Source organism: Hydractinia symbiolongicarpus, chromosome 7 (genome assembly GCF_029227915.1).
Source record: "Hydractinia symbiolongicarpus strain clone_291-10 chromosome 7, HSymV2.1, whole genome shotgun sequence".
Taxonomy (NCBI): domain Eukaryota; kingdom Metazoa; phylum Cnidaria; class Hydrozoa; order Anthoathecata; family Hydractiniidae; genus Hydractinia; species Hydractinia symbiolongicarpus.
The window spans coordinates 6,661,835-6,687,815 of record NC_079881.1 but is presented as its reverse complement, the minus strand read 5'-3'; the positions used below and the strand labels follow the sequence as shown (position 1 = coordinate 6,687,815).

The window sequence follows — 25,981 nt, the reverse complement described above, 5'->3', positions numbered from 1 at the left end:
GTTATGTTCGTTTTGAAGAAAAAACAACATTTTTTGAGTTGTGTGATGGATATTTCACGTAAGACCATGAACAAGTTGTTGCCTAAATATTTTAAACGATTCCTATAGCCTGTTGGTCTAGTGGCATGATTCTGGCTTAGGGTGCGAAAGGTCCCGGCTTCAACTCCCGGACAGGCCCAACTAAAAATCATACATAATTGGTAAGTGTCATAAGCTTTGGTAAAGCATTTACTATCTCTGGAATGACGATTCTGGAAATGAATTCTGGACAGAGTTGTTTTATGGATTCGTTTTGAAAATGTTACTTTACAATTCTACAAATCAACTTTACACTCCGATTTGTCTATATGCATTGCCCACGAGGAAGCTATTTGTAACCTCTTACCTACAGATATTCAGTAATCCTCTCTGCATATAATGATATAATCAGAGGTTTCAATGATATCCTGGCCTGTTGGTCTGTTAGTATGACTCTCGCTTCTGGTGCGAGATGTTGCAGGTTAAACTCCCGCAAGACCCAATTGCTTATCGAAAATTTTTGCCTAAGACTATATTCCACTGTAAAGTGTATTCACCAATCAACTGACAATTATTGAAAAATATTTTGGTTGAGCTTGGATTTGTATTTTGACTTGACAATTCAAGAAATAATATCCAACATTCATGTTATGAATGTTTTGAAGAAAAAACAACATTTTTTGTGTTCTGTGTGATGGATATTACACGTAAGACCATGAATAAGTTGTTCCCTAAATATTTTAGACGACTCCTATGGGCTATTGGTCTAGTGGCATGTTTCTGGCTTAGGGTGCGAGAGGTCCCGGGTTCAACTCCCGGTCAGGCCCAACTACAAATCACACATAATTGGTAAGTGTCATAAGCTTCGGTGAAGCATTTACTATCTCTGGAATGACGATTCTCACAACGACTTGTTGACAGAGTTGTTTTACGCATTTGATTCAAAAATGTTACTTTACCATTTTACAAATCAACTTTACACTCCGATTTGTCTATATGCATTGCCCACGAGGAAGCTATTTGTAACCTCTTACCTACAGATATTCAGTTTTCCTCTCTGCATATAATGATATAATCAGAGGTTTTAATGATATCCTGGCCTGTTGGTGTATTAGTATGACTCTCGCTTCTGGTGTGAGATGTTGCAGGTTAAACTCCCGCAAGACCCAATTGCTTATCGCAAATTTTTCCCTAAGACTATATTCTACTGTAAAGTGTAATAACCAATCAACTGACAATTGCTGAAAAATATTATGGTTGAGCTTTTTCGTGCCTTGGATTGTATGGTTGACTTGACAATTCAAGAAATAATATCCAACATTCATGTTATGTCTGTTTTGAAGAAAAAACAACATTTTTTGTGTTGTGTGATGGATATTTCACGTAAGACCATGAACAAGTTGTTGCCTAAGTATTTTAAACGATTCCTATGGCCTGTTGGTCTAGTGGCATGATTCTCGCTTAGGGTGCGAGAGGTCCCGGGTTCAACTCCCGGACAGGCCCAACTACAAATCACACATAATTGGTAAGTGTCATAAGCTTCAGTGAAGCATTTACTATCTCTGGAATGACGATTCTCACAATGACTTGTTGACAGAGTTGTTTTACGGATTTGATTCAAAAATGTTACTTTACAATTTTACAAATCAACTTTACACTCCGATTTGTCTATATGCATTGCCCACGAGGAAGCTATTTGTAACCCCTTTCCTACAAATATTCAGTAATCCTCTCTGCATATAATGACACAATCGGAAGTTTCAATGATATCCTGGCCTGTTGGTCTATTAGTATGATTCTCGCTTCTGGTGCGAGATCTCGCAGGTTACACTTCCGCACAGGCCCAATTGCTTATCTGTGCATAAGAATATATTCTACTGTAACGGGTAATAACTAATCAACTGACAATTGCTGAAAAATATTATGGTTGAGCTTTTTCGTGGCTTGGATTATATGGTTGACTTGACACAATCTGCATAAAATGATATAATCAGAGGTTTCAATGATATCCTGGACTGTTGGTATATTAGTATGACTCTCGCTTCTGGTGCGAGATGTTGCAAGTTAAACTCCCGGAAGACCCAATTGCTTACCGAAAATTTTTGCCTAAGACTATATTCTACTGTAAAGTGTAATAATCAATCAACTGACAATTGCTGAAAAAAATTTTGTTTGAGCTTGGATTTGTATTTTGACTTGACAATTCAAGAAATAATATCCAACATTCATGTTATAAATGTTTTGAAGAAAAAACAACATTTTTTGTGTTGTGTGATGGATATTTCACGTAAGACCATGAATAAGTTGTTCCCTAAATATTTTAAACGATTCCTATAGCCTGTTGGTCTAGTGGCATGATTCTGGCTTAGGGTGCGAAAGGTCCCGGCTTCAACTCCCGGACAGGCCCAACTAAAAATCATACATAATTGGTAAGTGTCATAAGCTTTGGTGAAGCATTTACTATCTCTGGAATGACGATTCTCGAAATGAATTCTGGACAGAGTTGTTTTATGGATTCGTTTTGAAAATGTTACTTTACAATTCTACAAATCAACTTTACACTCCGATTTGTCTATATGCATTGCCCACGAGGAAGCTATTTGTAACCTCTTACCTACAGATATTCAGTAATCCTCTCTGCATATAATGATATAATCAGAGGTTTCAATGATATCCTGGCCTGTTGTTCTATTAGTATGACTCTCGCTTCTGGTGCGAGATGTTGCAGGTTAAACTCCCGCAAGACCCAATTGCTTATCGAAAATTTTTGCCTAAGACTATATTCCACTGTATAGTGTATTAACGAATCAACTGACAATTATTGAAAAATATTTTGGTTGAGCTTGGATTTGTATTTTGACTTGACAATTCAAGAAATAATATCCAACATTCATGTTATGAATGTTTTGAAGAAAAAACAACATTTTTTGTGTTCTGTGTGATGGATATTTCACGTAAGACCATGAATAAGTTGTTCCCTAAATATTTTAAACGATTCCTATAGCCTGTTGGTCTAGTGGCATGAATCTGGCTTAGGGTGCGAGAGGTCCCGGGTTCAACTCCCGGACAGGCCCAACTACAAATCACACATAATTGGTAAGTGTCATAAGCTTCGGTGAAGCATTTACTATCTCTGGAATTACGATTCTCACAACGACTTGTTGACAGAGTTGTTTTACGGATTTGATTCAAAAATGTTACTTTACCATTTTACAAATCAACTTTACACTCCGATTTGTCTATATGCTTTGCCCACGAGGAAGCTATTTGTAACCTCTTACCTACAGATATTCAGTTTTCCTCTCTGCATATAATGATATAATCAGAGGTTTTAATGATATCCTGGCCTGTTGGTGTATTAGTATGACTCTCGCTTCTTGTGTGAGATGTTGCAGATTAAACTCCCGCAAGACCCAATTGCTTATCGCAAATTTTTCCCTAAGACTATATTCTACTGTAAAGTGTAATAACCAATCAACTGACAATTGCTGAAAAATATTATGGTTGAGCCTTTTCGTGCCTTGGATTGTATGGTTGACTTGACAATTCAAGAAATAATATCCAACAATCATGTTATGTCTGTTTTGAAGAAAAAACAACATTTTTTGTGTTGTGTGATGGATATTTCACGTAAGACCATGAACAAGTTGTTGCCTAAATATTTTAAACGATTCCTATGGCCTGTTGGTCTAGTGGCATGATTCTCGCTTAGGGTGCGACAGGACCCGGGTTCAACTCCCGGACAGGCCCAACTACAAATCACACATAATCGGTAAGTGTCATAAGCTTCAGTGAAGCATTTACTATCTCTGGAATGACGATTCTCACAATGACTTCTTGACAGAGTTGTTTTACAGATTTGATTCAAAAAAGTTATTTTACCATTTTACAAATCAACTTTACACTCCGATTTGTCTATATGCATTGCCCACGAGGAAGCCATTTGTAACCCCTTTTCTACAGATATTCAGTAATCCTCTCTGCATAAAATGATGTAATCAGAGGTTTCAATGATATCCTGGACTGTTGGTATATTAGTATGACTCTCGCTTCTGGTGCGAGATGTTGCAAGTTAAACTCCCGGAAGATCCAATTGCTTACCGAAAATTTTTGCCTAAGACTATATTCTACTGTAAAGTGTAATAATCAATCAACTGACAATTGCTGAAAAATATTTTGGTTGAGCTTGGATTTGTATTTTAACTTGACAATTCAAGAAATAATATCCAACATTCATGTTATGAATGTTTTGAAGAAAAAACAACATTTTTTGTGTTCTGTGTGATGGATATTTCACGTAAGACCATGAATAAGTTGTTCCCTAAATATTTTAGACGACTCCTATGGGCTGTTGGTCTAGTGGCATGTTTCTGGCTTAGGGTGCGAGAGGTCCCGGGTTCAACTCCCGCACAGGCCCAACTACAAATCACACATAATTGTTAAGTGTCATAAGCTTCGGTGAAGCATTTACTATCTCTGGAATGACGATTCTCACAATCACTTGTTGACAGAGTTGTTTTACGGATTTGATTCAAAAATGTTACTTTACAATTTTACAAATCAACTTTACACTCCGATTTGTCTATATGCATTGCCCACGAGGAAGCTATTTGTAACCCCTTTCCTACAAATATTCAGTAATCCTCTCTGCATATAATGACACAATCGGAAGTTTCAATGATATCCTGGCCTGTTGGTCTATTAGTATGATTCTCGCTTCTGGTGCGAGATGTCGCAGGTTAAATTTCCGCACAGCCCAATTGCTTATCGCAAATTTGTGCATAAGAATATATTCTACTGTAACGGGTAGTAACTAATCAACTGACAATTGCTGAAAAATATTATGGTTGAGCTTTTTCGTGGCTTGGATTGTATGGTTGACTTGACAATTCAAGAAATAATATCCAACATTCATGTTATGATTGTTTTGAAGAAAAAACAACATTTTTTGTGTTGTGTGATGGATATTTCACGTAAGACCATGAAGAAGTTGTGGCCTAAATATTTTAGACGATTCCTATGGCCTGATGGTCTAGTGGCATGATTCTTGCTTAGGGTGCGAGAGGTCCCGGGTTCAACTCCCGGACAGGCCCAACTAAAAACAATGCATAATTGGTAAGTGTCAAAAGCTTCGGTGAAGCATTTACTATCTCTGGAATGACGATTCTCGAAATGAATTCTTGACAGAGTTGTTTTACGGATTCGTTTCGAAAATGTTACTTTACAATTTTACAAATCAACTTTACATTCCGATTTGTCTATATGCATTGCCCACGAGGAAGCCATTTGTAACCCCTTTTCTACAGATATTCAGTAATCCTCTCTGTATAAAATGATATAATCAGAGGTTTCAATGATATAATGGACTGTTGGTCTATTAGTATGACTCTCGCTTCTGGTGCGAGATGTTGCAAGTTAAACTCCCGCAAGACCCAATTGCTTACCGAAAATTTTTGCCTAAGACTATATTCTACTGTAAGGTGTAATAATCAATCAACTGACAATTGCTGAAAAATATTTTGGTTGAGCTTGGATTTGTATTTTGACTTGAAAATTCAAGAAATAATATCCAACATTCATGTGATGAATGTTTTGAAGAAAAAACAACATTTTTTGTGTTCTGTGTGATGGATATTTCACGTAAGACCATGAATAAGTTGTTCCCTAAATATTTTAGAGGACTCCTATGGGCTGTTGGTCTAGTGGCATGTTTCTGGCTTAGGGTGCGAGAGGTCCCGGGTTCAACTCCCGGACAGGCCCAACTACAAATCACACATAATTGGTAAGTGTCATAAGCTTTAGTGAAGCATTTACTATCTCTGGAATGACGATTCTCGAAATGAATTCTTGACAGAGTTGTTTTACGGATTCGTTTCGAAAATGTTACTTTACAATTTTACAAATCAACTTTACATTCCGATTTGTGTATATGCCTTGCCCACGAGGAAGCTATTTGTAACCCCTTTTCTACAGATATTCAGTAATCCTCTCTGCATAAAATGATATAATCAGAGGTTTCAATGATATCCTGGACTGTTGGTATATTAGTATGACTCTCGCTTCTGGTTCTGGCGCGAGTTGTCGCAGGTTAAACTTCCGCACAGGCCCAATTGCTTATCGCAAATTTGTGCATAAGAATATATTCTACTGTAACGGGTAGTAACCAATCAACTGACAATTGCTGAAAAATATTATGGTTGAGCTTTTTCGCGGCTTGGATTGTATGGTTGACTTGACAATTCAAGATATAATAACCAACATTCATGTTATGATTGTTTTGAAGAAAAAACAACATTTTTGTGTTGTGTGATGGATATTTCACGTAAGACCATGGACAAGTTGTTGCCTAAATATTTTAAACGATTCCTATGGCCTGATGGTCTAGTGGCATGATTCTCGCCTAGGGTGCGAGAGGTCGCGGGTTCAACTCCCGGACAGGCCCAACTAAAAACCATGCATAATTGGTAAGTGTCATAAGCTTCGGTGAAGCATTTAATATATCTGGAATGACGATTCTCGAAATGAATTCTTGACAGAGTTGTTTTACGGATTCGTTTCGAAAATGTTACTTTACAATTTTACAAATCAACTTTACATTCCCATTTGTCTATATGCATTGCCCACGAGGAAGCCATTTGTAACCCCTTTTCTACAGATATTCAGTAATCCTCTCTGCATAAAATGATATAATCAGAGGTTTCAATGATATCCTGGACTGTTGGTATATTAGTATGACTCTCGCTTCTGGTGCGAGATGTTGCAAATTAAACTCCCGGAAGACCCAATTGCTTACCGAAAATTTTTGCCTAAGATTATATTCTACTGTAAAGTGTAATAATCAATCAACTGACAATTGCTGAAAAATATTTTGGTTGAGCTTGGATTTGTATTTTGACTTGACAATTCAAGAAATAATATCCAACATTCATGTTATGAATGTTTTGAAGAAAAAACAACATTTTTTGTGTTCTGTGTGAAGGATATTTCACGTAAGACCATGAATAAGTTGTTCCCTAAATGTTTTATACGACTCCTATAGGCTGTTGGTCTAGTGGCATGTTTCTGGCTTAGGGTGCGAGAGGTCCCGGGTTCAACTCCCGGACAGGCCCAACTACAAATCACACATAATTGTTAAGTGTCATAAGCTTCGGTGAAGCATTTACTATCTCTGGAATGACGATTCTCACAATGACTTGTTGACAGAGTTGTTTTACGGATTTGATTCAAAAATGTTACTTTACAATTTTACAAATCAACTTTACACTCCGATTTGTCTATATGCATTGCCCACGAGGAAGCTATTTGTAACCCCTTTCCTACAAATATTCAGTAATCCTCTCTGCATATAATGACACAATCGGAAGTTTCAATGATATCCTGGCCTCTTGGTCTATTAGTATGATTCTCGCTTCTGGTGCGAGATGTCGCAGGTTAAACTTCCGCACAGGCCCAATTGCTTATCGCAAATTTGTGCATAAGAATATATTCTACTGTAACGGGTAGTAACCAATCAACTGACAATTGCTGAAAAATATTATGGTTGAGCTTTTTCGCGGCTTGGATTGTATGGTTGACTTGACAATTCAAGATATAATAACCAACATTCATGTTATGATTGTTTTGAAGAAAAAACAACATTTTTGTGTTGTGTGATGGATATTTCACGTTAGACCATGAACAAGTTGTTGCCTAAATATTTTAGACGATACCTATGGCCTGATGGTCTAGTGGCATGATTCTCGCTTAGGGTGCGAGAGGTCGCGGGTTCAACTCCCGGACAGGCCCTACTAAAAACAATGCATAATTGGTAAGTGTCATAATCTTTGGTGAAGCATTTACTATCTCTGGAATGACGTTTCTCGAAATGAATTCTTGACAGAGTTGTTTTACGGATTCGTTTCGAAAATGTTACTTTAAAATTTTACAAATCAACTTTACACTCCGATTTGTCTACATGCATTCCCACGAAGAAGCTATTTGTAACCCCTTTTCTACAAATATTTAGTAATCCTCTCTGCATATAATGACACAATCGCAGGTTTCAATGATATCCTGGCCTGTTGGTCCATTAGTATGATTCTCCCTTCTGGTGCGAGATGCCGCAGGTTAAACTCCCACACAGGCCCAATTGCTTATCGCAAATTTGTGCATAAGACTATATTCTACTGTAAAGCGTAGTAACCAATCAACTGACAATTGCTGAAAAATATTATGGTTAAGCATTTTCGTGGCTTGGATTGTATGGTTGACTTGAAAATTCAATAAATAATGTTCAACATTCATGTTATGAATGTTTTGTCGAAAAAACAATATTACTTGTGTTCGGTATGATGGATATTTCACGTAATACCATGAACAAGTTGTTCCCTAAATAATTTAGACAATTTCTATGGCCTGTTGGTCTAGTAACATGATTCTCGCTTAGGGTACGAGAGGTCCAGAGTTCAACTCCCGGACAGGCCCAACTGCAAATCACACATAATTGGTAAGTGTCATAAGCTTCAGTGAAGCATATACTATCTCTGGAATGACGATTCTCACAATGACTTCTTGACAGAGTTGATTTACGGATTTGTGTGATGACTAATTCACGTAAGACCATGAACAAGTTGTTGCCTAAATATTTTAAACGATTCGTATGTCCTGTTGGCTAAGTGGCATGATTCTCGCTTAGGGTGCGAGAGGTCCAGGGTTCAATTCCCGGACAGGCCCAACTACAAATCACACATAATTGGTAAGTGTCATAAGCTTCAGTGAAGCATTTACTATCTCTGGAATGACGATTCTCACAATGACTTCTTGACAGAGTTGATTTACGGATTTGATTCAAAAATGTTACTTTACCATTTTACAAATCAACTTTACACTCCGATTTGTCTATATGCATTGCCCACGAGGAAGCGATTTGTAACCCCCTTCCAACAAATATTCAGTAATCCTCTCTGCATATAATGACACAATCGCAGGTTTCAATGATATCCTGGCCTGTTGGTCTATTAGTATAATTCTCGCTTGTGGTGCGAGATGCCGCAGGTTAAATTCCCACACAGGCCCAATTGCTTATCGCAAATTTGTGCATAAGACTATAATCTACTGTAAAGAGTAGTAACCAATCAACTGACAATTGCTGAAAAATATTATGGTTGAGCTTTTTTGTGGCTTGGATTGTATGGTTGACTTGACAATTCAAGAAATAAAATCCAACATTCATGTTATGATTGTTTTGAAGAAAAAACAACATTTTTTGTGTTGTGTGATGGATATTTCACGTAAGACCATGAAGAAGTTGTTGCCTAAATATTTTAGACGATTCCTATGGCCTGATGGTCTAGTGGCATGATTCTCGCTTAGGGTGCGAGAGGTCGCGGGTTAAACTCCCGCACAGGTCCAATTGCTTATCGCAAATTTGTGCATAAGACTATATTCTACTGTTAAGGGTAGTAACCAATCAACTGACAATTGCTGAAAAATATTATGGTTGGGCTTTTCGTGGCTTGGATTGTACGGTTGACTTGACAATTCAAGAAATAATATCCAACATTCATGTTATGATTGTCTTGAAGAAAAAACAACATTTTTTGTGTTGTTAGGTGGATATTTCACGTAAGACCGTGAACAAGTTGTTGGCTAAATATTTTAGACGATTCCTATGGCCTGATGGTCTAGTGGCATGTTTCTGGCTTAGGGTGCGAGAGGTCCCGGGTTCAACTCCCGGACAGGCCCAACTACAAATAACACATAATTGTTAAGTGTCATAAGCTTCGGTGAAGCATTTACTATCTGTGGAATGACGATTCTCACAATGACTTGTTGACAGAGTTGTTTTACGGATTTGATTCAAAAATGTTACTTTACAATTTTACAAATCAACTTTACACTCTGATTTGTCTATATGCATTGCCCACGAGGAAGCTATTTGTAACCCCTTTCCTACAAATATTCAGTAATCCTCTCTGCATAAAATGACACAATCGGAAGTTTCAATGATATCCTGGCCTGTTGGTCTATTAGTATGATTCTCGCTTCTGGTGCGAGATGTCGCATGTTAAACTTCCGCACAGGCCCAATTGCTTATCGCAAATTTGTGCATAAGAATATATTCTACTGTAACGGGTAGTAACCAATCAACTGACAATTGCTGAAAAATATTATGGTTGAGCTTTTTCGCGGCTTGGATTGTATGGTTGACTTGACAATTCAAGATATAATACCCAACATTCATGTTATGATTGTTTTGAAGAAAAAACAACATTTTTTTGTTGTGTGATGGATATTTCACGTAAGACTATGGACAAGTTGTTGCCTAAATATTTTAGACGATTCCTATGGCCTGATGGTCTAGTGGCATGATTCTCGCTTAGGGTGCGAGAGGTCGCGGGTTCAACTCCCGGACAGGCCCAACTAAAAACCATGCATAATTGGTAAGTGTCATAAGCTTCGGTGAAGCATTTAATATATCTGGAATGACGATTCTCGAAATGAATTCTTGACAGAGTTGTTTACGGATTCGTTTCGAAAATGTTACTTTACAATTTTACAAATCAACTTTACATTCCGATTTGTCTATATGCATTGCCCACGAGGAAGCCATTTGTAACCCCTTTTCTACAGATATTCAGTAATCCTCTCTGCATAAAATGATATAATCAGAGGTTTCAATGATATCCTGGACTGTTGGTCTATTAGTATGACTCTCGCTTCTGGTGCGAGATGTTGCAAATTAAACTCCCGGAAGACCCAATTGCTTACCGAAAATTTTTGCCTAAGACTATATTCTACTGTAAAGTGTAATAATCAATCAACTGACAAATGCTGAAAAATATTTTGGTTGAGCTTGGATTTGTATTTTGACTTGACAATTCAAGAAATAATATCAAACATTCATTTTATAATTGTTTTGAAGAAAAAACAACATTTTTTGTGTTCTGTGTGATGGATATTTCACGTAAGACCATGAATAAGTTGTTCCCTAAATATTTTAGACGACTCCTATGGGCTGTTGGTCTAGTGGCATGTTTCTGACCTAGGGTGCGAGAGGTCCCGGGTTCAACTCCCGGACAGGCCCAACTACAAATCACACATAATTGTTAAGTGTCATAAGCTTCGGTGAAGCATTTACTATCTCTGGAATGACGATTCTCACAATGATATGTTGACAGAGTTGTTTTACGGATTTGATTCAAAAATGTTACTTTACCATTTTACAAATCAACTTTACACTCCGATTTGTCTATATGCATTGCCCACGAGGAAGCTATTTGTAACCCCTTTCCTACAAATATTCAGTAATCCTCTCTGCATATAATGACACAATCGGAAGTTTCAATGATATCCTGGCCTGTTGGTCTATTTGTATGATTCTCGCTTCTCTTGCGAGATGTCGCAGGTTAAACTCCCGCACAGGCCCAATTGCTTATCGCAAATTTGTGCATAAGAATATATTCTACTGTAACGGGTAGTAAACAATCAACTGACAATTGCTGAAAAATATTATGGTTGAGCTTTTTCGTGGCTTGGATTGTATGGTTGACTTGACAATTCAAGAAATAATATCCAACATTCATGTTATGATTGTTTTGAAGAAAAAACAACATTTTTTGTGTTGTGTGATGGATATTTAACGTAAGACCATGAAGAAGTTGTTGGCAAAATATTTTAGACGTTTCCTATGGCCTGATGGTCTAGTGGCGTGATTCTCGCTTAGGGTGCGAGAGGTCCCGGGTTCAACTCCCGGACAAGCCCAACTAAAAACAATGCATAATTGGTAAGTGTCATAATCTTTGGTGAAGCATTTACTATCTCTGGAATGACAATTCTCGAAATGAATTCTTGACAGAGTTGTTTTACGGATTCGTTTCGAAAATGTTACTTTAAAATTTTACAAATCAACTTTACACTCCGATTTGTCTACATGCATTGCCCACGAAGAAGCTATTTGTAACACCTTTTCTAAAAATATTTAGTAATCCTCTCTGCATATAATGACACAATCGCAGGGTTCAATGATATCCTGGCCTGTTGGTCCAATAGTATGATTCTCCCTTCTGGTTTGAGATGCCGCAGGTTAAACTCCCACACAGGTCCAATTGCTTATCGTAAATTTGTGCATAAAACTATATTCTACTGTAAAGCGTAGTAACCAATCAACTGACAATTGCTGAAAAATATTATGGTTAAGCTTTTTCGTGGCTTGGATTGTATGGTTGACTTGAAAATTCAAGAAATAATGTTCAACATTCATGTTATGAATGTTTTGTCGAAAAAACAATATTTCTTGTGTTCGGTATGATGGATATTTCACGTAAGACCATGAACAAGTTGTTCCCTAAATATTTTAGACAATTCCTATGGCCTGTTGGTCTAGTAGCATGATTCTCGCTTAGGGTGCGAGAGGTCCCGAGTTCAACTCCCGGACAGGCCCAACTGCAAATCACACATAATTGGTAAGTGTCATAAGCTTCAGTGAAGCATATACTATCTCTGGAATGACGATTCTCACAATGACTTCTTGACAGAGTTGATTTACGGATTTGATTCAAAAATGTTACTTTACCATTTTACAAATCATTTTTACACTCCGATTTGTCTATATGCATTGCCCACGAGGCAGCGATTTGTAACCCCCTTGCTACAAATATTCAGTAATCCTCTCTGCATATAATGACACAATCGCAGGTTTCAATGATATCCTGGCCTGTTGGTCTATTAATATTATTCTCGCTTGTGGTGCGAGATGCCGCAGGTTAAACTCCCACACAGGCCCAATTGCTTATCGCAAATTTGTGCATAAGACTATAATCTACTGTAAAGAGTAGTAATCAATCAACTGACAATTGCTGAAAAATATTATGGTTGAGCTATTTTGTGGCTTGGATTGTATGGTTGACTTGACAATTCAAGAAATAATATCCAACATTCATGTTATGATTGTTTTGAAGAAAAAACAACATTTTTTGTGTTGTGTGATGGATATTTCACGTAAGACCATGAAGAAGTTGTTGCCTAAATATTTTAGACGATTCCTATGGCCTCATGGTCTAGTGGCATGATTCTCGCTTAGGGTGCGAGAGGTCGCGGGTTAAACTCCCGCACAGGTCCAATTGCTTATCGCAAATTTGGGCATAAGACTATATTCTACTGTTAAGGGTAGTAACCAATCAACTGACAATTGCTGAAAAATATTATGGTTGGGCTTTTTCGTGGCTTGGATTGTACGGTTGACTTGACAATTCAAGAAATAATATCCAACATTCATGTTATGATTGTCTTGAAGAAAAAACAACAATTTTTGTGTTGTTAGGTGGATATTTCACGCAAGACCGTGAACAAGTTGTTGGCTAAATATTTTAGACGATTCCTATGGCCTGATGGTCTAGTGGCATGTTTCTGGTTTAGGGGGTGAGAGGGCCCGGGTTCAACTCCCGGACAGGCCCAACTACAAATCACACATAATTGGTAAGTGTCATAAGCTTCGGTGAATCATTTACTATCTCTGGAATGACGATTCTCACAATGACTTGTTGACAGAGTTGTTTTACGGATTTGATTCAAAAATGTTACTTTACCATTTTATAAATCAACTTTACACTCCGATTTGTCTATATGCATTGCCCACGAGGAAGCTATTTGTAACCTCTTACCTACAGATATTCAGTAATCCTCTCTGCATATAATGATATAATCAGAGGTTTTAATGATATCCTGGCCTGTTGGTGTATTAGTATGACTCTCGCTTCTGGTGTGAGATGTTGCAGGTTAAACTCCCTCAAGACCCAATTGCTTATCGCAAATTTTTCCCTAAGACTATATTCTACTGTAAAGTGTAATAACCAATCAACTGACAATTGCTGAAAAATATTATGGTTGAGCTTGGATTTGTATTTTGACTTGACAATTCAAGAAATAATATCCAACATTCATGTTATGAATGTTTTGAAGAAAAAACAACATTTTTTGTGTTCTATGTGATGGGTATTTCACGTAAAAATATGAACAAGCTGTTGCGTAAATGTTTTAGACGATTTCGATGTCCTGTTGGTCTAGTGGCATGATTCTCGCTTAGGGTGCGAAAGGTCTCGGGTTTAACTCCCGGACAGGCCCAACTACAAATCACACATAATTGGTAAGTGTCATAAGCTTCGGTGAAGCCTTTACTATCTCTGGAATGACGATTCTCGAAATAAATTCTTGACAGAGTTGTTTTATGGATTCATTTCGAAAATGTTGCTTTACAATTTCACAAATCAACTTTACACTCCGTTTTGTCTAAACAAATTAACTTTTCACTCCGTTTTGTCTATATGCTTTGTCACATAACTAACGCGTTTGTAACCTCCGTTGTACAGATATCCGGCACACGCCACTGCATATAATGGTACACTTGCATGTTTCAAACATATCATGGCCTGTTGGTCTAATGGTGTGATTCTTGCTTAGGGTGTTGGATGTCGCGGGTTCAACTCCCGGACAGGCCCAATTACAAATTGCACATTAGTGGTAAGTGATATATTGAAAGTTGCAGAAATAAAGTCTTGACGGATTTGTTGTATCAATTCCATTCGCGGAAATTCGTTGAGAATTTAACAAATCAACTTTACACTTTGTTTTGTCTATATACTTTATCACATAACCAAGCTATTAGTGACCTCTTTTGTACAGATGTTCAGTACAACGCTCTGCATATAATTGCACAATCGCATGTTACAAGGATATCATGGCCGGAGAGGTTTTTGGTGGACCTGCTGGACAGTCCGAATTGCCTATCGCAAACTTGTGCATAACACCACACTCTACTGCAAAGGGTACTAACCAATCAAGTGACAATTGCTGAATAATACTTTTGCCTGATATCTTTCGTGATATGCTTTTGTAATGCTGACTTGACATTTCAAGTAATAATATTCAACATTCTTGTTATGAAGTTTTGAAGAAGGAACAATTTTTTTTCGCCTATGCTATCAATATTTTTCCTAAAACCATGTATAAGCTGTGGCGTAAATATTTTTAACGATTCCTATGGCCTGTTGGTCTAGCGGTATGATTCTCGCTTCGGGTGCGAGAGGTCCCGGGTTCAACTCCCGGACGGGCCCAATTACAAATCGCACATTGGTGGTGTGTGGTATACTGAAAATTGCAGAAATAAAGACATGACGGATTTATTGTTTTTTTTTTTTTTTATTTATCAAAATATTTATACAGGATGTGTACAATTCAGTTTTAAAAAACTGCTCTAAATATGTGTCCTGTTTAAAATATAAAAATAATGATTTAAAAAAATAATTTGTATATAAAATATGCTGTAAAATTACTATAGATATGGTAAAAAGTAGAAAACTATTCAAAAGAAATATATTTATATAATAGACAGAGAAGATAACAAACATACCCAAACAGACTATAATCCAAACAAATGTGAGAGAGAAGGGTAAATTTACTAAATATATATCAAAAGTAGAAAACTATAAATGATAAGTCTGCGCACATGTTATATAACATAATATGTTCTTCAAAATAAATAGTTAGATAGATTGAAACGAATGTGAGAAAAAATAAAATGTTGAAAACTAATACGAGACCAAAAATAGAGAGCTGTTGATAAAAAGAAATCAAGAACCACCGTAAAAATATTAGGTAAATAATAATCTAAAATACGAAATCTTTGATCTTTTGATTAAAATCATTCACAGTTGTCGCTTTTCGTATATCTAGTGGCAAACTGTTATATATTTTCGCTCCCATATAACGAAAACTGCCTCGTGTTACTTCCAATTTGATTTTTGGAATCTTCAGCAAACAATTTTAGTTTCTCGTGCATTTGGAGTGAGAATTTACTTCAAAGTATTCTTTCATGTTACTACATGTTTCACCAGCAATGCATTTCTTAACCGTTTTACAAGCATGTCGCAAAATAACAGTGTAAGTTGATTTGATGTTTGCGTTTTTGGTTATCTGTTTTGCACGGCTGTCCAGAGAATTGAATTTATTTATTTCGGTTCTTGAGAAGTTCAAATTTATGATACTGTTGAAAACTACCAGTGGTATAATCATAGTGTTGTAAATTGATGTGGCAGTTTTATTGTCCATGTTCTTTCTCAGATTTTGTAACAGACGTAAACGAGAAGAAGCTTTTTTATATCTTTTGTTGAAGCTATCTGATAGAGTTAGAGTTGGATCAATTGTAGAACCAAGATACTTGTAGCGCTTTGTTACGTTAATATCAACTGTACCAAATTTAATATTCGGTTTGTGTGGTATAGATGACAATTTTTTCCCACTACCAAATAACATCACCTCTGTTTTACCCTTTTTCAAATTTATAACTAGATCGTTATTTGCGAGATATGTCGATATATTTTTAAGTTCATCATTCAAAGCATTTTCAATATCCTGTACGGACTTGTGTGCAACATACAACACGGTGTCATCAGCAAATTTCACTGTTTTACTCTTACATAGAGCTGATTTAAAATCGTTGAAGTAAATCAAAAACAACAAGGGTGCTAAAATGGAGCCTTGTGGAACACCGCATGTTATATTTGAAACGTTGGATTTCGAATTTTTATAAACGACTTGTTGTTTCCGATTGAAAAGGTAGTCGGTGAACCATTTTAACTCATTGTCGTGAATGCCAAAAGATGGTAGCTTTGATAGCACAATACTGTGGCCCACTGTGTCGAAGGCTTTAGACAAATCTATAAAGGTTGCTCCAACTAAATTTCCACGATCAATTTCAGTACGAATGCTGTCGAGGAATACTGTAGCTGCAATATCAGTTGATCTCTTACGTCGATATCCGAACTGTTGCTCAGAAAGCAAATTATTTTTCTCCAGGTGTTCCATCAATTGTGTATGTACAGCTCGTTCAAGGATTTTTGAGGCAATTGGTAGAATCGAAATTGGACGATAGTTGTCAACTTTGGTAGATGGTCCCGACTTGTGTATTGGTGTAACAGTAGCGTGTTTCCATTCTGTAGGTACATCTGCTGTACTCAGTGACAAGTTTATTATGAAACATAGCGGTTGTGATATTTCATTAGCACTATCTTTCATCAAAGCTGGTGGAAGGTTATCAATACCAGTTGCCTTGTGGCGTTTTAAGTTCTTCAATTCCTTTTCTACAAAAGACTTGGAAACATATTTAAAATCAAACCTTTGTGTCGTTATTGGTTCGACTTTGTTTGGTTGGCGCCAAATGAAATCTTTCATGAAAATGGATTTCTTTTTTAAAGTCATTGCAACATTTGAAAAGAAATTGCTTAGTAGGTTAGATTTTTGAACAAGAGTGTCAGCTTTAACACAACCGTCTTCAAGAAAATGTGATCTACAGGACGTTCCTTTGGATTTGCAAGGCATGATGTTTTTTATTGTCTGCCAAAACTTTCTTGGTTTATCTGAATTTTCTTCTAAAAGCTTTTTGTTGGAATTAAACTTAGCCATGTTCACAGCATTTGTGCACTTGTTTCGCAGTTTTTTATATGCGGTCCAGTCACAGGCTTTATTGGTTTTCCGAGCGTAACGTAGTGCTTTGTCCCTGTCAGTCATTAATACACGGATATCAGTTGTCATCCAAGGGCATAAACGACCTTTTACACGTTTATCAATTACTGGTGCATGTTTGTTGAAAATGTTTGTAACCTTGTCTTTAAAAAACGACCATGCAGTGTTTACATTTGTACATAGATATAAAGGCTCCCAGTTTTTATTACGCAACTCTTCGCACATTTTAACGTGGTCATAATTTAAATAGTTTCTGCATTTTATATTCTTAGGTTTGAATTTCTCAGAGTTTATTTTACGTACGTAGCCAACCATATCATGATCTCCTATGCTAGTTGGTATGACGTCATAAGATGGAATGTTTGTTCGATGCGTTGTAAAAATGGTGTCAATTAACGTTCTAGAGTCGTTGGTAATTTTTGTTGCTTTTTTAACAATTTGTTCAAAACCAAAATGAACAAAAACGTCTTTAACTTCTTTATTATTATCTTTCTTAAGATAATTAACATTTCCGTCTCCAAGGATTGTAACTTCTTTTAATTCACTAATTACTATATCAAGCATATCGTTTAATAGCGAGCTAAAGTTTGATGGTAGATATTTGGATCCAACCGGGGGTCTGTATAACGATCCTACAAGAAAACTCTTTCCAATTTTCAAAAAAATTTCAATCCAAATACATTCAACTTTCTCGTTTTCTAGGTCTTCTCTACGTACCCACTTTGCTCTTTCAGAAATATACATTCCGACGCCACCACAAGTACCCTTCTTTCTGTTACGATTTATAAATGTGTACCCCGGCAGACGGTAAAGTTCACAATTTTCGTTGAATGTATCAGTGTTTATGTGTGTTTCTGATAATGTAAGAATATCAATCCCTTTAAAATCGCATAACAAAGTTTTTACTCCATCTATATTTACAAGTAATCCTCTTACATTTTGGTGGAAAACTTTTAGACCTCTCTGACCAAGTAATTTCCATAGCTCTGGCAATCTTCCTTCGGGTCCAGGTTGAGTTTCGATATCTCCAGAAAGTAAAAGAATGATCACCAAAAAGCGATCGTTTGTTCGTAACTTTTTATGTTTACTTGTGTACTGTAAATTCCACATCGTTTTAACATAATCTTGTGTTAGTGATATTCCTACATTATTGTAAACATCTGTGCTACAATGACTCCTTTTCCAAACAATGCAACAAAATATAGTCGTCAAAAGCAAATGAACAGACCAAGATACGCCATCTTGAACGCGGATGTATCAATTCCATTCGCAGAACTTGCTTGAGAATTTAACAAATCAACTTTACACTTCTTTTTGTCTATATACATTGTCACATAATCAATCTATTTATAACCTCTTTCATAAAGATATTCAGTACAACGCTGTGCTTATAATGACGTACTGGCATATTTCAATGATATCCTGGCCTGTTGGTCTAGTGGTATGATTCTCGTTTCGGGCGGGAGATATGCCGGGTTCATCTCCCGGACAGGCCCAATAACCAGTTGAGCATGTGTGGTAAGTGCTATAATGATAATTACAGAAATGAAGTCTTGGCGGAGTTATTGTATAACTACCATTCGCGAAAGATGCTTGAGAGTTCAGCAAATTAACTTTACACTCCGTTTTGTGTACATGCTTTGTCACATAACCAAGCTACTTGTAACATCCTTCGTAGAGATATTTAGTACAATCCCCTGCATATAATTGCACACTCTCATGTTTCAAGGACATCATGGCCCGTTGGTCTAGTGGTATAAGTCTTGCTTCGCGTGCGAGAGGTTCTGGATACACCTCCCGCACAGGCCCAGTTACAAATCGCACGTTAGTGGTAAGTGTTATAACATACTGTAAAGAATACAGGATCATTAAAATAAGAAATTTTGAAAAGAACTCTTGACGGAGTTGTTTGATCAAAGCCTTTCCTAAATGATAATTTACAATTTCACAAATCAAATTTACATTCCCTTTTTTTCTATATGCTTTGTCCTAAACGAAGCTGTTCTTAACTTCTTTTCTGCAGATATTCAGTACACCTCTCTGTATATAATGACACACTCGCATGCCTTAAGCATATCATGGCCTGTTGGTCTAGTGTTATGATTCTTGCTTTGGGTGTGAGACATCCCAGTTTCAAATGCCGGACAGGCTCCCTTGCCTATCGCGAAAGTGTGCAAAACACCACATTCTATCGTAAAGGGCAATAACCAATCAAGTGACAATTGCTGAAAAATACTTTCCCCAGATATCTTTTGTGATATGCTTTCGTAATGTTGACTTGACTTTTCAAGAAATATTATTCAACATTTTTGATATGACGTTTTGAAGAAGGAACAACTTTTTTCGTCTATGCCATCGATATTTTGCCTAAAACAATGTATAAGCTGTGGCGTAAATATTTCTATCGATGCCTAAGGCCCGTTGGTCTGGTGGTATGATTCTCGCTTCGGGTGCGAGAGGTCCCGGGTTCAACTCCCGGACAGGCTCAATCACAAATCGCACATTAGTGGTAAGTGATATAATGAAAATTGCAGAAAAAAAGACTTGACGGATTTGTTCAATCAATTCTATTCGCGGAACTTGCTTGAGAATTTAACAAATCAACTTTACACTTCGTTTTGTCTACATGCTTTGTCACATAACCAATCTATTTATAACCTCTTTCATAAAGATATTCAGTACAACGCTTTGCTTATAATGACGTACTGGCATATTTCGATGATATCATGGCCTGTTGGTCTAGTGGTATGATTCTTGGTTAGGGTGCGAGAGGTTCTGGGTTTATCTCCCGGACCGGCCCAATAACCAATTGCTAATTTTGGTAAGTGCTATAATGAAAATTGCAGAAATAAAGTTTTGACGGAGTTGTTGTATCATTTCTATTTGCGGACCTTGCTTGAAAAATTAACAAATTAACTTTTCACTCCGTTTTGTCTATATGCTTTGTCACATAACTAACCCATTTGTAACCTCCGTTGTACAGATATCTGGCACACCCCACTGCATATAATGGTACACTTGCATGTCTCAAACATATCATGGCCTGTTGGTCTAGTGGTATGATTCTTGCTTAGGGTGTGGGAGGTCGCGGGTTCAACTCCGGACAGGCCCAAATACAAATTGCACATTAGTGGTAAGTGATATAATGAAAGTTGCAGAAATAAAGTCTTGACCCATTGGTTGTATCAATTCCATTCGCGAAAATTCGTTGAGAATTTAACAAATCAACTTTACACTTCGTTTTGTCTATATACTTTGTCACATAACCAAGCTATTAGTGACCTCTTTTGTACAGATGTTCAGTACAACGCTCTGCATATAATTGCACAATCGCATGTTTCAAGGATATCATGGCCAGAGAGGTTTTTAATGGAACTGCTGGACAGTCCGAATTGCCTATCGCAAACTTGTGCATAACACCACACTCTACTGCAAAGGGTACTAACCAATCAAGTGACAATTGCTGAAAAATATTTTTGCCTGATATCTTTCGTGATATGCTGTCGTAAAATTGACTTGACATTTCAAGTAATAATATTCAACATTTTTGTTATGAAGTTTTGAAGAAGGAACAATTTTCTTTCGCCTATGCTATCAATATTTTGCTAAAAACCTTGTATAAGCTGTGGCGTAAATATTTTTAACGATTCCTATGGCCCGTTGGTCTAGCGGTATGATCCTCGCTTCGGGTGCGAGAGGTCCCGGGTTCAACTCCCGGACGGGCCCAATTACAAATCGCAGATTAGTAGTGTGTGGTATACTGAAAATTGCAGAAATAAAGACATGACGGATTTATTGTATCAATTCCATTCGCGGAACTTGCTTGAGGAACAATAACCAGTTGAGCATGTGTGGTAAGTGCTATAATGATAATTACAGAAATGAAGTCTTGGCGGAGTTATTGTATAACTACCATCTGCGGAAGATGCTTGAGAGTTCAGCAAATTAACTTTACACTCCGTTTTGTGTACATGCTTTGTCACATAACCAAGCTACTTGTAACAACCTTCGTAGAGATATTTAGTACAATCCCCTGCATATAATTGCACACTGTCATGTTTCAAGGACATCATGGCCTGTTGGTCTAGTAGTATGAGTCTTGCTTCGCGTGAGAGAGGTACTGGGTACACCTCCCGGACAGGCCCAGTTACAAATCGCGTTAGTGGTAAGTGTTATAAGATACTGTAAAGAATGCAGGATCATTAAAATAAGAAATTTTGAAAAGAATTCTTGACGGAGTTGTTTGATCAAATCCTTTCCTAAATGATACTTTTCAATTTCACAAATCAAATTTGCATTCCCTTTTTTCTATATGCTTTGTCCCGAACGAAGCTGTTTGTAACCTCTTTTCTGCAGATATTCAGTACACCTCTCTGTATATAATGACACACTTGCATGTTTCAAAGATAACATGGCCTGTTGGTCTAGTGGTATGATTTTTGCGTAGGGTGCGAGAGGTTCTGGGTTCAACTTCCGGACAGGCCTAATTACAAATGGCACATCAGTGGTAAGTGATTTAATGAAAATTGCAGAAATCAAGTCTTGTCGGAGTTGTTATATCAATTTCATTCGTGGATCTTGCTTGACAATTTAACAAATTAACTTTTCACTCCGATTTTTCTATATGTTTTGTCACATAACCAAGCCATTTGTAACCTCCCTTGTACAGATATTCAGTACAACGCTCTGCATATAATTAAACAATCGCATGTTTCAAGGATATCATGGCCTGTTCGTCTAGTGGTACGTTTCTCGCTTTAGGTGCGAGAGGTCCAGGGTTCAATTCTCGGACAGGCCCAAATACAAATTGCACATTAGTGGTAAGTGTTATAACATACTGTATAAAATATAGGCCATTAAAATGAGAACTTTAGAAATGCATTCTTGACGGCGTTGTTTAATCAATTCGTTTCGCAAATGTTACTTTACAATTTCACAAATCAACGTTACACTCCGTTTTGTGTATATGCTTTGTCCACAACGAAGCTGTTTGTAACCTCTTTCTGCAGATATTGGGTACACCTCTTTGCATATAATGACATACTCCCAGGTTTAAATCACATCCCGGCCTGTTGGTCTAGTGGTATGATTCTCGCTTCGGGTGCGAGAGGTCCCGGGTTTAACTTCCGGACAGGCCCAATAACCAGTTTTCTCAATTATGCTGATGACAATTCCCTTTCCGCTTACTCTAACTCGATTACAAACTTAATAAAACTGTTACAAAGTGAATCAAACACAGCTTTAGAGTGGCTGAAATATAACAAAATGATAGCTAATCCTGGAAAGTTTCAATCCATTATAATCACACGGAACAAAAATAATAATTGTGACATAGATTTAACAATGGCGATAAAACTATCAAAACAGAAAATAGTGTAAAGTTATTGGGTGTGACTATTGACAACAGATTAAACTTTGATCTTCACATTTCTGAACTTATCAAAAAGTCTATCGGCACAATTGAATGCATTAGTTAGGCTAGATACGTTTCTGACTTACAAAGCAAAGGTTGCTCTTGTTCAAAGTTTTGTACTTTCCAACTTTAACTATTGTCCATTAGTGTGGCATTTTTCATCTACTAAATCTTTGTTAAAAGTTGAAAGAATACAAAAAAGGGCTTTGCGTTTTTTATTTGACGACTCCGATAGTACATACGAGGAACTGCTTTTAAAATCAGGAAGGAATTTCATGAGTGTTTACAGGCTTAAAACGCTATGTACAGAAATTTACAAATCTTTGCATAGCCTTAACTCTTCATACATTCATGACATTTTTGATTTCCAACAAAGTGAAAGATCTGTCAGATCACAAAATGTCAATAATCTCAAGGTTCCAAGAAAAAATACCAGAAGTTTCGGAACTAAAAGTTTAACTTCCCTAGGTCCAAATATATGGAATAAATTACCCAATCATATGAAAACAGCAGAATCTTTGAATATTTTTAATGGCCAGCATTGTTCTTGTGATGTCTGTTCACAATAACATAAATATGTTATTTGTTTTTCTTTTGATTTCACTTACTTTATTTTTATAGTATTTATATTTCTGTCTATATGTCGGTTTGGATTAGCACTTTAATTAGAGCTATTGTATTGTTTGTACATATTTTAACCGACAATAAATAAATTAACAACAACAACAACAACAGTTCCTCATGTGTGGTAAGTGCTACAATGATAATTGCAGAAATGAAGTCTTGGCGGAGTTGTTGTATCACTACCATCTGCGGAAGTTGCTTGAGAATTTAACAAATTAACTTTACACTCCGTTTTGTTTACATGCTTTGTCACATAACCAAGCTATTTATAACCTCTTTCATAAAGATATTCATTACAACGCTCTGCTTATAATGGCGTACTGGCATGTTTCAATGATATCATGGCCTTTTGGTCTAGTGGTATGATTCTCGTTTCGGGTGCGAGAGGTCCCAGGTTCAACTCCCGGACAGGCCCAATTACAAATCGCACATTAGTGGTAAGTGATATAATGAAAATTGCAGAAATAAAGTCATGACGGATTTGTTGTATCAATACCATTCGCGGAACTTGCTTGAGAATTTAACAAATCAACTTTAAACTTCGTTTTGTCCATATACTTTGTCACAAAACCAAGCTATTTATAACCTCTTTCATAAAGATATTCATTACAACGCTCTGCTTATAATGGCGTACTAGCATGTTTCAATTATATCATGGCCTGTTGGTCTAGTGGTATGATTCTCGCTTCGGGTGCGAGAGGTCCCGGATTCAACTCCCAGACAGGCCCAATTTCCTATCGCAAATTTGCGCAAAACACTACATTCTACTATAGATTGTAACAACTAATCAACTCTCAATTGCTGAGAAATATCTTTGGTTGAGTTCTTCCTTGAATTGGATTTGCAAGGTTGACTTGACATTTCAAGAAATATTTTTTTATCATTCATGTTGGGGATGTTTTGAAGAAGGAAGAAGATTTTTGTCGTCTTTGTTATTAATATTTCGCCAAAGGCCATGTACAAACTGTTGCGTACATAGTTTTGACGGTCACTATGGCCTGTTGGTCTAGTGGTATTATTATTATTATTATTTACCCAGGATAGCCTCTTCAGTTCCTATTGGTACTGCTATCAACGAGGGTCCTGCAAAGGGGGTCCTAGCGCATTTAAAGCTCCCATTTGAGCTACGAAAGTCGTGGAAGCACAGCAATCGCTTCACTAGACAACCGCCTAAGATATCAATCCTATTCTCATGCTGAACGCTAAGCAGAAAGGATAGATTCACACTTTTATAGTCTCTGGCATGACTCGGCCAGGGTTTGAACCCAAGACCTCCCGCACTGAAAGCGAACGCTCTACCACAAGGCTATCAGTCGGTAAAAATCAGTCGGTATGATTCTCAGTTCGGGTGCGAGAGGTCCCGTGTTCAACTCCCGGACAGTCTCAATTGCCTGTCACAAATATTTTCAAAACACCACATTCTACTGTAAAGGGGTAATGACTTTTCACCTGAAAATTTTTGAAAGGTATTCTTGGCTGAGTTCTATTGTGAATTATATTCACAAGATTATTTGAAATTTCAAGAAATTTTTTGGTCTAGTGGTGTAATTCTTGCTTAGGATGCGGCACACTCCAGGTTCACTCCATTACTGGCAAGTGCTATAACTAACTGTAGGGAATAAACGGCCTATAAAATGGCAATTGTTGAAATGAATTCTTGACGGATTTTATTTATCAATTCGATTCGCGATTAGTTGAAAATTTAACAAATCAACTTGAGACTGCCTCTTTTGTATATGATTTTACACAGAATTAAGTTATTTTTACCGTCTTTCGTCCAGATATTGAGTAGACTATCTGCATATAATGTTATACTTGCACTTTTGAGGGTCATCCTGGTCCGTTGGTCTGGTGGTATGATTCTCGCTTCAGACTCTGGACTTCTCAGGTTCAATTCTTAGGCAGGCGTAATGACTTATTACTCGTTCGTACAAATCACAGCATTGTGCTGTTAAGAGGTAATATCGTGTGAACTGACAATATCTGATTGAGTTATTCCATGAATTAGGTTCTCAAAGCTATCTTGATATTTCAAGAAATCGGCTTCCACATTCTCGTTGTTGGATATGTCTTGACAAAGGAATGACAGGTCCTGGTTTTACTCCTGGACATGCCCAATTTTCATATCCCACATGTGTGCAAAGTGTCATAACCTTCAATAACGAATAAACGGCATATGAACTGACATTTTTTAAAATGTATTCTTGGCAATTTTCTTCTATCAATTCGATTTTCAGGGCTTACTTGATAATTGACCAAATTAACTTCAAACTTCTTGTTGTGGAGACGTCTTATATATTCCGTAGAATTCGCTGAAAAAATTGTAACTTCCGCGCACCTGATTTTTCTTCATGGCCTGTTAGTCTAATGCAATGGTTTTCGGTTTAGGCGCGAGAGGTCCCAGGTTTAACTTTTTGATTGGCCCAATTA

At 37.0% G+C, this 25,981-nt stretch overlaps 8 non-coding genes across 8 annotated transcripts; all 8 read left to right on the top strand.

Moving 5' to 3' along the window:
- The first annotated feature begins 1,449 nt into the window (after positions 1-1,449).
- On the top strand, positions 1,450-1,521 carry Trnap-agg (transfer RNA proline (anticodon AGG)). The gene has a single exon. It is a non-coding gene; the product is annotated as a tRNA-Pro (tRNA).
- Positions 1,522-3,696: 2,175 nt separating this feature from the next.
- Positions 3,697-3,768, top strand: Trnap-agg (transfer RNA proline (anticodon AGG)). Its single transcript has one exon. It is a non-coding gene; the product is annotated as a tRNA-Pro (tRNA).
- A 1,271-nt stretch (positions 3,769-5,039) lies between these two features.
- Positions 5,040-5,111, top strand: Trnap-agg (transfer RNA proline (anticodon AGG)). The gene has a single exon. It is a non-coding gene; the product is annotated as a tRNA-Pro (tRNA).
- A 9,924-nt stretch (positions 5,112-15,035) lies between these two features.
- Trnap-cgg (transfer RNA proline (anticodon CGG)) lies at positions 15,036-15,107 on the top strand. The gene has a single exon. It is a non-coding gene; the product is annotated as a tRNA-Pro (tRNA).
- Positions 15,108-19,929: 4,822 nt separating this feature from the next.
- Trnap-cgg (transfer RNA proline (anticodon CGG)) lies at positions 19,930-20,002 on the top strand. Its single transcript has one exon. It is a non-coding gene; the product is annotated as a tRNA-Pro (tRNA).
- Positions 20,003-21,168: 1,166 nt separating this feature from the next.
- Positions 21,169-21,240, top strand: Trnap-cgg (transfer RNA proline (anticodon CGG)). The gene has a single exon. It is a non-coding gene; the product is annotated as a tRNA-Pro (tRNA).
- Positions 21,241-22,580: 1,340 nt separating this feature from the next.
- Trnap-cgg (transfer RNA proline (anticodon CGG)) lies at positions 22,581-22,652 on the top strand. The gene has a single exon. It is a non-coding gene; the product is annotated as a tRNA-Pro (tRNA).
- A 1,555-nt stretch (positions 22,653-24,207) lies between these two features.
- Positions 24,208-24,279, top strand: Trnap-cgg (transfer RNA proline (anticodon CGG)). Its single transcript has one exon. It is a non-coding gene; the product is annotated as a tRNA-Pro (tRNA).
- The last annotated feature ends 1,702 nt before the right edge of the window (positions 24,280-25,981 follow it).